Here is a 10,536-nt window from a genome sequence, read left to right as displayed (position 1 = left end):
TTCAGGTCTTTAGAACTAGCATGCATACCAGTCCACAGACCAAGCCACGTCTTTAGAACTAGCATGCATACCAGTCCACAGACCAATCAGGTCTTTAGAACTAGCATGCATACCACTCCACAGACCAAGCCACGTCTTAAAACCTAGCATGCATACCAGTCCACAGACCAAGTCAGGTCTTTAGAACTAGCATGCATACCAGTCCACACACCAAGCTACGTCTTTAAACCTAGCATGCATACCAGTCCACAGACCAATTCAGGTCTTTAGAACTAGCATGCATACCAGTCCACACACCAAGCCACGTCTTTAGAACTAGCATGCATACCAGTCCACAGACCAATCAGGTCTTTAGAACTAGCATGCATACCAGTCCACAAACCAAGCCACGTCTTAAAACCTAGCATGCATACCAGTCCACACACCAAGTTAGGTCTTTAGAACTAGCATGCATACCAGTCCACACACCAAGCCACGTCTTTAGAACTAGCATGCATACCAGTCCACAGACCAAGCCACGTCTTTAGAACTAGCATGAATACCAGTCCACACACCAATTCAGGTCTTTAGAACCAGTATGCATACCAGTCCACAGACCAAGCCACGTCTTTAGAATTAGCATGCATACCAGTCCACAGACAAAGCCACGTTTTTAGAACTAGCATGCATACCAGTCCACAGACCAATTCAGGTCTTTAGAACTAGTATGCATACCAGTCCACAGACCAAGCCACGTCTTTAGAATTAGCATACATACCGGTCCACAGACCAAGTCACGTCTTTAGAACTAGCATGCATAACAGTCCACAGACCAAGACACGTCTTTAGAACTAGCATGCATACCAGTCCACAGACCAAGCCACGTCTTTAAAACTAGCATGCATACCAGTCCACAGACCAAGCTACGTCTTTAGAACAAACATGCAAACCAGTCCACAGACCAAGCCACGTCTTTAGAACTAGCATGCATACTAGTCCACAGACCAAGTCAGGTCTTTAGAACTAGCATGCAAACCAGTCCACAGACCAAGCCACGTCTTTAGAACTAGCATTCATACCAGTCCACAGACCAAGTCACGTTTTTAGAACTAGCATGCATAACAGTCCACACACCAAGCCACGTCTTTAGAACTAGTATGCATACCAGTCCACAGACCAAGTCACGTCTTTAGAACTAGTATGCATACCAGTCCACAGACTAAGCCACGTCTTTCAGGCTAGCATGCATACCAGTCCACAGACCAATTCCGGTCTTTAGAAGTAGTATGCATACCAGTCCACAGACCAAGCCACGTCTTTAGAATTAGCATGCATACCAGTCTACAGACCAAGTCACGGCTTTAGAACTAGCATGCATACCAGTCCACAGACCAAGCCACGTCTTTAGAACTAGCATGCATACCAGTCCTCAGACCAAGTCAGGTCTTTAGATCTAGCATGTATACCAGTCCACAGACCAAGCCACGTCTTTAGAACTAGCATGCATACCAGTCCACAGACCAAGCCACGTCTTTAGAACTAGCATGCATACCAGTCCACAGACCAATTCAGGTCTTTAGAACTAGCATGCATACCAGTCCACAGACCAATTCAGGTCTTTAGAACTAGCATGCATACCAGTCCACAGACCAAGCCACGTCTTTAGAACTAGCATGCATACCAGTCCACAGACCAAGTCACGTCTTTAGAACTAGCATGCATACTAGTCCACAGACCAAGCCATGTCTTTAGAACTAGAATGCATACCAGTCCAGACCCAAGCCACGTCTTTAGAACTAGCATGCACACCAGTCCACAGGCCAAGCCACGTCTTTAGAACTAGCATGCATACCAGTCCACAGACCAAGCCACGTTTTAAAAACTAGCATGCATACCAGTCCACAGACCAATTCAGGTCTTTAGAACTAGCATGCATACCAGTCCACAGACCAATTCAGGTCTTTAGAACTAGCATGCATACCAGTCCACAGACCAAGCCACGTCTTAAAACATAGCATGCATACCAGTCCACAGACCAAGTCAGGTCTTTAGAACTAGCATGCATATCAGTCCACAGACCAAGCCACGTCTTTAGAACTAGCATGCATACCAGTCCACAGACCAATCAGGTCTTTAGAACTAGCATGCATACCAGTCCACAGACCAAGCCACGTCTTAAAACCTAGCATTCATACCAGTCCACAGACCAAGTCAGGTCTTTAGAACTAGAATGCATACCAGTCCACACACCAAGCCACGTCTTTAAACCTAGCATGCATACCAGTCCACAGACCAATTCAGGTCTTTAGAACTAGCATGCATACCAGTCCACACACCAAGCCACGTCTTTAGAACTAGCATGCATACCAGTCCACACACCAAGTCACGTCTTTAAAACTAGCATGCATACCAGTCCACAGACCAAGCCACGTCTTTAGAACTAACATGCATACCAGTCCACACACCAAGCCACGTCTTTAGAAATAGCATGCATACCAGTCCACAGACCAATTCAGGTCTTTAGAACTGGTATGCATACTAGTCCACAGACCAAGCCACGTCTTTAGAACTAGCATGCATACCAGTCCACATACCAATTCAGGTCTTTAGAACTAGTATGCATACCAGTCCACAGACCAAGCCACGTCTTTAGAACTAGCATGCATACCAGTCCACAGACCAAGCCACGTCTTTAAAACTAGCATGCATACCAGTCCACAAACCAAGTCAGGTCTTTAAAACTAGTATGCATACCAGTCCACAGACCAAGCCACGTCTTTAGACCTAGCATGCATACCAGTCCACAGACCAAGCCACGTCTTTAGAACTAGCATGCATACCAGTCCACACACCAAGCCACGTCTTTAGAAATAGCATGCATACCAGTCCACAGACCAAGCCACGTTTTAAAAAACTAGCATGCATACCAGTCCACAGACCAATTCAGGTCTTTAGAACCAGTATGCATACCAGTCCACAGACCAATTCAGGTCTTTAGAACTAGCATGCATACCAGTCCACAGACCAAGCCACGTCTTTAGAACTAGCATGCATACCAGTCCACAGACCAATCAGGTCTTTAGAACTAGCATGCATACCAGTCCACAGACCAAGCCACGTCTTAAAACCTAGCATGCATACCAGTCCACAGACCAAGTCAGGTCTTTAGAACTAGCATGCATACCAGTCCACACACCAAGCTACGTCTTTAAACCTAGCATGCATACCAGTCCACAGACCAATTCAGGTCTTTAGAACTAGCATGCACACCAGTCCACACACCAAGCCACGTCTTTAGAACTAGCATGCATACCAGTCCACACACCAAGCCACGTCTTTAAAACTAGCATGCACACCAGTCCACAGACCAAGCCACGTCTTTAGAACTAACATGCATACCAGTCCACAGACCAAGCCACGTCTTTAGAAATAACATGCATACCAGTCCACAGACCAAACCACGTCTTTAGAACTAGCATGCATACCAGTCCACAGACCAATTCAGGTCTTTAGAACTGGTATGCATACTAGTCCACAGACCAAGCCACGTCTTTAGAACTAGCATGTATGCCAGTCCACAGACTAAGTTAGGTCTTTAGAACTAGCATGCATACCAGTCCACAGACCAAGCCACGTCTTTAGAACTAGCATGCATACTAGTCCACATACCAATTCAGGTCTTTAGAATTAGTATGCATACCAGTCCACAGACCAAGCCATGTCTTTAAAACTAGCATGCATACCAGTCCACAGACCAAGTCAGGTCTTTAAAACTAGTATACATACCAGTCCACAGACCAAGCCACGTCTTTAGACCTAGCATGCATACCAGTCCACAGACCAAGCCACGTCTTTAGAACTAGCATGCATACCAGTCCACACACCAAGCCACGTCTTTAGAAATAGCATGCATACCAGTCCACAGACCAAGCCACGTCTTTAGAACTAGCATGCATGCCAGTCCACAGACAAAGCCACGTCTTTAGAACTAGCATGCATACCAGTCCACAGACCAAGTCAGGTCTTTAAAACTAGTATGCATACCAGTCCACAGACCAAGTCAGGTCTTTAGAGCTAGCATGCATACCAGTCCACAGAACAAGCCACGTCTTTAGAACTAGCATGCATACCAGTCCACAGACCAAGCCACGTCTTTAGAATTAGCATGCATACCAGTTCACAGATCAAGCCACGTCTTTAAAACTAGCATGCATACCAGTCCACAGACCAAGTCAGGTCTTTAAAACTAGTATGCATACCAGTCCACAGACCAAGCCACGTCTTTAGAACTAGCATGCATACGTCCACAGACAAAGCCACGTCTTTAGAACTAGCATGCATACCAGTCCAAAGACCAATCAGGTCTTTAAAACTAGCATGCATACCAGTCCACAGACCAAACCACGTCTTTAGAACTAGCATGCATACCAGTCCACAGACCAAGCCACGTCTTTAAAACTAGCATGCATACCAGTCCATAGACAAAGCCACGTCTTTAAAACTAGCATGCATACCAGTCCACAGACCAAGCCACGTCTTTAAAACTAGCATGTATACCAGTCCACAGACCAAGCCACGTCTTTAGAACTAGCATGCATACCAGTCCACACACCAAGCCACGTCTTTAGAACTAGCATGCATACCAGTCCACAGAGCAAGCCACGTCTTTAGAACTAGCATGCATGCCAGTCCACAGACCAATTCAGGTCTTTAGAGCTAGCATGCATACCAGTCCACACACCAAGCCACGTCTTTAGAAATAGCATGCATACCAGTCCACAGACCAAGCCACGTCTTTAGAACTAGCATGCATACCAGTCCACAGACCAAGCCACGTCTTTAGAACTAGCATGCATACCAGTCCACAGACCAAGCCACGTCTTTAAAACTAGTATGCATACCAGTCCACAGACCAAGCCACGTCTTTAGAACTAGCATGCATACCAGTCCACAGACCAAGCCACGTCTTTAGAACTAGCGTGCATACCAGTCCACAGACCAATTCAGGTCTTTAGAACTAGTATGCATACCAGTCTACAGACAAAGCCACATTTTTAGAACTAGCATGCATACCAGTCCACAGACCAAGCCACGTCTTTAGAACTAGCATGCATACCAGTCCACACACCAAGCCACGTCTTTAAACCTAGCATGCATACCAGTCCAGAGACCAATTCATGTCTTTAGAACTAGCATGCATATCAGTCCACAGACCAAGCGACGCCTTTAGAACTAGCATGCATACCAGTCCACAGACCAAGCCACGTCTTTAGAACTAGCATGCATACCAGTCCACAGACCAAGCCACGTCTTTAGAACTAGCATGCATACCAGTCCACACACCAAGCCACGTCTTTAGAACTAGCATGCATACCAGTCCACAGACCAAGCCACGTTTTAAAAAACTAGCATGCATACCAGTCCACAGACCAAGCCACGTCTTTAGAACTAGCATGCATACCAGTCCACAGATCAAGCCACGTCTTTAGAACTAGCATGCATAACAGTCCACAGACCAAGCCACGTCTTTAGAACTAGCATGCATACCAGTCCACAGACCAATTCAGGTCTTTAAAACTAGCATGCATACCAGTCCACAGACCGAGCCACGTCTTTAGAAATAGCATGCATACCAGTCCACAAATCAAGCCACGTCTTTAGAACTAGCATGCATACCAGTCCACAGACCAAGCCACGTCTTTAGAACTAGCATGCATACCAGTCCACAGACCAAGCCACGTCTTTAGAACTAGCATGCATACCAGTCCACAGACCAAGCCACGTCTTTAGAACTAGCATGCATGCCAGTCCACAGACCAAGTCAGGTCTTTGGAACTAGCATGCATACCAGTCCACAGACCAAGCCATGTCTTTAGAACTAGCATGCATACCAGTCCGCACACCAAGCCACGTCTTTAGAACTAGCATGCATACCAGTCCACAGACCAAGCCACGTCTTTAGAACTAGCATGCATACCAGTCCACAGACCAAGACACGTCTTTAAAACTAGCATGCATGCCAGTCCACACACCAAGTCAGGTCTTTAGAACTAGCATGCATACCAGTCCACAGACCAAGCCACGTCTTTAGAACTAGCATGCATACCAGTCCACAGACCAAGCCACGTCTTTAGAACTAGCATGCATACCAGTCCACAGACCAAGACACGTCTTTAAAACTAGCATGCATGCCAGTCCACACACCAAGTCAGGTCTTTAGAACTAGCATGCATACCAGTCCACAGACCAAGTCAGGTCTTTAGAACTAGCATGCATACCAGTCCACAGACCAAGTCACGTCTTTAGAACTAGCATGCATACCAGTCCACAGACCAGGTCAGGTATTTAGAACTAGTATGCATACCAGTCCACAGACCAAGTCAGGTCTTTAGAACTAGCATGCATACCAGTCCACGGACCAAGCCACGTCTTTAAAACTAGCATGCATACCAGCCCACAGACCAAGTCAGGTCTTTAGAACTAGCATGCATACCAGTCCACAGACCAAGCCACGTCTTTAGAACTAGCATGCATGCCAGTCCACAGACCAATCAGGTCTTTAGAACTAGCATGCATACCAGTCCACAGACCAATTCAGGTCTTTAGAACTAGCATACATACCAGTCCACAGACCAAACCACGTCTTTAGAACTAGCATGCATACCAGTCTACAGACCAATCAGGTCTTTAGAACTAGCATGCATACCAGTCTACAGACCAATCAGGTCTTTAGAACTAGCATGCATACCAGTCCACAGACCAAGCCACGTCTTTAGAACTAGCATGCATACCAGTCTACAGACCAATCAGGTCTTTAGAACTAGCATGCATACCAGTCTACAGACCAATCAGGTCTTTAGAACTAGCATGCATACCAGTCTACAGACCAATCAGGTCTTTAGAACTAGCATGCATACCAGTCTACAGACCAATCAGGTCTTTAGAACTAGCATGCATACCAGTCCACAGACCAATTCAGGTCTTTAGAACTAGCATGCATACCAATCTACAGACCAATCAGGTCTTTAGAACTAGCATGCATACCAGTCTACAGACCAATCAGGTCTTTAGAACTAGCATGCATACCAGTCTACAGACCAATCAGGTCTTTAGAACTAGCATGCATACCAGTCTACAGACCAATTCAGGTCTTTAGAATTAGCATGCATACCAGTCTACAGACCAATCAGGTCTCTAGAACTAGCATGCATACCAGTCTACAGACCAATCAGGTCTTTAGAACTAGCATGCATACCAGTCCACAGACCAATTCAGGTCTTTAGAACTACCATGCATACCAGTCTACAGACCAATCAGGTCTTTAGAACTAGCATGCATACCAGCCTACAGACCAATTCAGGTCTTTAGAACTAGCATGCATACCAGTCTACAGACCAATCAGGTCTTTAGAACTAGCATGCATACCAGTCTACAGACCAATCAGGTCTTTAGAACTAGCATGCATACCAGTCCACAGACCAATTCAGGTCTTTAGAACTAGCATGCATACCAGTCTACAGACCAATCAGGTCTTTAGAACTACCATGCATACCAGTCTACAGACCAATCAGGTCTTTAGAACTAGCATGCATACCAGTCTACAGACCAATCAGGTCTTTAGAACTACCATGCATACCAGTCTACAGACCAATCAGGTCTTTAGAACTACCATGCATACCAGTCTACAGACCAATCAGGTCTTTAGAACTAGCATGCATACCAGTCTACAGACCAATCAGGTCTTTAGAACTAGCATGCATACCAATCCACAGACCAATTCAGGTCTTTAGAACTAGCATGCATACCAGTCTACAGACCAATCAGGTCTTTAGAACTACCATGCATACCAGTCTACAGACCAATTCAGGTCTTTAGAACTAGCATGCATACCAGTCTACAGACCAATCAGGTCTTTAGAACTAGCATGCATACCAGTCTACAGACCAATCAGGTCTTTAGAACTAGCATGCATACCAGTCCACAGACCAATTCAGGTCTTTAGAACTAGCATGCATACCAGTCTACAGACCAATCAGGTCTTTAGAACTAGCATGCATACCAGTCTACAGACCAATCAGGTCTTTAGAACTAGCATGCATACCAGTCCACAGACCAATTCAGGTCTTTAGAACTAGCATGCATATCAGTCTACAGACCAATCAGGTCTTTAGAACTAGCATGCAAACCAGTCCACAGACCAATCAGGTCTTTAGAACTAGCATGCATACCAGTCCACAGACCAAGCCACATCATTAGAACTAGCATGCATACCAGTCCACAGACCAAGTCAGGTCTTTAGAACTAGCATGCATACCAGTCCACAGACCAAGCCCCGTCTTTAGAACTAGCATGCATACCAGTCCACAGACGAAGTCAGGTCTTTAGAACTAGTATGTATACCAGTCCACAGACCAATCAGGTCTTTAGAACTAGCATGCATACCAGTCCACAGACCAATCAGGTCTTTAGAACTAGCATGCATACCAGTCCACAGACCAAGCCACGTCTTTAGAACTATTATGCATACCATTCCACAGACCAAGCCACGTCTTTAGAACTAGCATGCATGCCAGTCCACAGACCAAGCCACGCCTTTAGAACAAACATGCATACCAGTCCACAGAACAAGCCACGTCTTTAGAACTAGCATGCATACCAGTCCACAGACCAAGTCACGTCTTTAGAACTAGTGTTTAGTGTTTAAGACCAAGCCACGCGGATCCACGAGAACTCCACGCCCCTCTCGTGTTCTTATGATAACCCAAGGCAAGCATGGGTCACCAGGATGTCTTCTCCCTCTAGTGGGTCATGCTCGGATAATATCAGGGCACAGTCAGCGTGACCCTCTCTCCTTCACTCAGGCAGGGAGATCGGAAGCAGACAGACAGAGAAGAGCCACGTCACGTTTCTGCCTACACACCCCTCACCTAGTCTCTCTTGTATCGTGTATCCATATTGTGTGTATACTCTAAGAAATAAAGAAATAATAAAGCCATATACAAGTATCACCCACCGGTCCTAATGTAGGTTTCATACCTTGCCTGCTTTGGGGATATGAATGCTTATAACTTATTTCCTTATAGATGACAATGTGCCCTCCCTAAAGATCCTATTGAATAGGTCCAGCAGGAATTTTTGGGAGCCCTTCCGTATGTGAGATGTCGTCACTTTCTTGGGCAGTCTTACAGCAGAGCTGCAAAGCAAGAGTCCATCTCCCTAAGAAAAAATGGCAAGTAGTATGGGAGTCCTACTGAAGTCCTGGTGAAGAAAAATATTGGGAATCATTCCTGTTCAGCCCGTAGGGTAGATATTCAAGCAGTGTAAGATGCTTCAGAGGAGGTAGTGACACAGTCTTCTTTCCAGCAATCTTATGCACCTTGTCCCATACCCATACTAACGGGTCCCCAGAGTAGCCGCCTTTAGCACGCCTGGTCCTTTAGTGACAGATGAAGGTCGCATCACTGGTGTCGTTTCAGCTGCCTTAGGTCAGCTTTTCTTACTATGACAGCCTGACATTCATCAGACAACCATGGTACCAGAGGTTGACGGTATTTTCCACCATCTTTAGGAATAAATGCAAGGTGAATTTATAATGAGAAGTTGTCAATAGCATCTTGATCAAACTGGAAATCTTTCACAGATCCCTGCATTACTGCAGTTGATCTAAAAGGATTCCAGTCTTTGTGTTCAAGTTGCCATCTCTTCACCCCACTGGTTGGAATACCTTTCACCTTCTATAAACGTATTGGAAAGTGGTCGCTTCCATGACTTGCCAAGTGAAATCCAACTGTGCACCAGGTAAACCAACTGACATATCAATATTGGAAAATGTTCCAGTTTGAATTTGGAAGTGTGTGCGTATGTCACTGTTCAGAAATATTGCATTTACTCTTGACAGCAAGGACTCCAAGGCTTTTCCTCGAGGGTTGTACAAAGTGTCTCCCCAGAGGTGACGCCTGCTATTGAATTCTCTCAAGACTAAAAATGGATGGAGCAACTGCCCAAGTTGATCTTTCAAATCATCTATGTAGAAATTATGTGGAGGAAAGTAAATGGATGCAACAGTGTAAGATCATACCGAACCTGTCTTGTAGTGTAGGTGGATGGCCTAGAAGGGAATACCCTGACATACTATTACTGCTCCTCCATGAAGTCCATTATGAAAAGCCCCATATTTGGCTTGTATCTGGAATTTTCCTAGGGAAATCAGACGTTTTTCCCAGTTCATAATCTCCTGTAGGTATACATAATCTGGGTTACATGAAGCTATTAGGTGTTGCAATTCCTCTCATTTTTTCATAAATTCACTGTCAATTCGAATGGATCAGGGTATCCATTTCTTCAGGTTGACAAGCTACTTTTTCATAAGGTGTTTGGCAGTACTTGTGGTTAAGGCCTGTCACACACCTTAAGGCCTTCCCTTACCAGTCTTTGGAATGCCTTTTGAAGGGATGTAGCTTATCTGTGGAACCATTTTCCATGAACAGGCTCAGACCCCTTTGAATATAGTGGCACCTGGAGCTATCACTTTTGAGGATTTGGGAGTCTTGCTTGCTT

This window comes from Penaeus vannamei, chromosome 34 (assembly GCF_042767895.1).
Source record: "Penaeus vannamei isolate JL-2024 chromosome 34, ASM4276789v1, whole genome shotgun sequence".
NCBI lineage: Eukaryota > Metazoa > Arthropoda > Malacostraca > Decapoda > Penaeidae > Penaeus > Penaeus vannamei.
This window is presented reverse-complemented; position numbering follows the sequence as displayed.